Below are 2365 nucleotides of genomic sequence, written 5' to 3'. Positions count from 1 at the left end.
ACTTATGACTGTTAGTAGTACTTACTTAACCCGGATGGATGGTCCATCTTTAGCATGGTGAAGTCCGGGTTAAGAATTTTGGATAAGTCTTGGAGGCTTATTTTAATTAATATAAATCTTTTGACTATTTGCTTGTTATTTATTTTAAAAGCTTGTTTGATATAACTTAGCATTATTGATAGTTTCAAAAAATAATCTTGATTAAGAGATTTTAGGATAAAAAATCCTTACAAAAATTACATAGGATATAGTATTCTTAAAAACAAACAAGATGATAGAAGTTATACAATAGAATATCCTTAAAGGACAAATTTTAGGATAAGGTATCCTTAAAATTTTTTTTTGTAACAAAATATCTTCAAAGGAATAATCCTTCTAACTTGAAATATCTAAAATTATTACAACTAGTATAATACATAAATTAATTAATCAGAAATCATACCAGAAGGTCTAGGTAGAGCCAAGTTACCATAAGTATCGAGCTTTCGATGATCCTTAAAAGAATATCTTTAGGATTCTGGATCCTTAGAATTTCGATCTTCATAAAGAACTTAGGAAATCTGTTGCAAACAATTTATAATGTTAGCTGGGATTAAACCCATTAAGCTGGGGACAACCCCAAATAATAAACTGGGGACAAACCCGCGAACTGGGGACAAGCGCGTGAACTGGGGACAAGCCCAAACTGGGGACAAGCCCAAAACTGGGGACAAGGCCAAAACTGGGGACAAGCCCAAATGCGGATGTTAACTGGGGACTCGCCCAAAAGAAGATAACGTTCGCTAACATGAAAATGTTAGAAACCTTTGTCTTGAGATAACGTGAAAACGTTATAAACCGGTGGTATGGTACGTCTACCATAATTCGTAGGATCCTCCATATAGCCGAAAACAACGAAATTGTCAGCCACTAAGCGTGTACTGGTCCCACTGCCTCGGACTATACGTTGGATAACGTGCGCTCCAGGCGAGAGTGTAGAAACTCTATTTATAAGAAAGGTGAAAACCTTTAAACCTTAGATGATATGACCATAGGGGGTCATACCCAAACATGAGCTAGGCCAAGGGAAATAGTTTAGTACCTTAAAGATGAAGGAGAGGTGGCCAACCTCTTTAGACATTTGAACATCTTACTAAAATCCTGCATTGTTACTTAAAACTTGGAAGATACAAAATATTAAGAATACGTTATCCTTAAATTAATAATAAGAAATTGAAAAGGATAAGTAATCGAATAGATATTACCAATTTCGGGGATACTTGATCCTTTAAGAATAATATATCCTCTCATAATACTGGATCCTGATCAAAAGAAGTATTTCTTGAGGTGGATAGCATTCCATGCTCTTGGTAATCTATTGCCTTCCATTGTGAGCAAATGATATGCCCCCTTTCCTGCCTCCAACTCGATCTGATAAGGTCCTTCCCACTTGAGTGCTAACTTTCCATCAGCCGGATTAGTAGTATTTTGGAAGGCTTTCCTCAAAACTAAAATCTCCTTCTTGAAATATTCTAATCCTTATATTCTTGTTGTATGCCCCAGCTACCCTCTGTTGATAAGCTCCCATTCTGATCTTGGTTAGGTCTTTAAGTACTTCAATAGTATCCAAGTCTTCAAGAAGGATTTCTGATGTACACATAAATATACATCTTTTCGGCATCAAATAATCTCTAAAAACTGCAATTTCTATCCAATAACATAGCATAAAAGACTACTTATCATAATAAAACATAATTTCAGGTGAAACCAAGCCTCAAACGAAGAAACAAGCAAAAAGACGAAGAAAACACAAGAAAACAAAGAAACACGCCCCCAGGCTTCTAACACAAGAAAAGACAAAATCTGGAAGCAAAAGCACGGGGCTGTGCTCATCATGCACGGGGCCGTGGACGAGAACACAGAAAAGACAAAGAAGAATTGAGCACATGTCATTAAAAATCACGGGGCCGTGCCTACCAACCACGGGGCCGTGGCCACGTCACAGAAAAGACAAAACAAATCTGGCACATGTCATAAAAATGCACGGGGGCGTGCTCATCAAGCACGGGGCCGTGCCTCACTCTCCATATTGCCTATAAATAGTGGCTCTTGTGCCGTTTGAAAAGTGTGCCTTGAAAAGAATTCTCTCAGGTTTTCACTTATTAAAACACACACTAATACTCACTTTGAAGATCTAGTGAAGAGTTTGAAGGTTTGGAGGTCATCACCACTAATCATCATCATCAACCATCATTACCATCATTAAGAAGAAGGATTCATCTACATTTGGTTAGATTGTTCCAAGTTTAATCATGAATTTGTTATTATCAATCATCTTAATGTTTATCACTATGCTCATTATGAGCTAAACTCCTTTTAACATCTA

The sequence above is a fragment of the Bidens hawaiensis genome, unplaced genomic scaffold, assembly GCF_021521415.1.
Source record: "Bidens hawaiensis isolate Kalapana, Puna unplaced genomic scaffold, B.hawaiensis_p1.1 tig00029352_1, whole genome shotgun sequence".
Lineage (NCBI taxonomy): Eukaryota > Viridiplantae > Streptophyta > Magnoliopsida > Asterales > Asteraceae > Bidens > Bidens hawaiensis.
The sequence above is the reverse complement of the archived record's forward strand: the minus strand, read 5'-3'. Positions refer to the sequence as shown.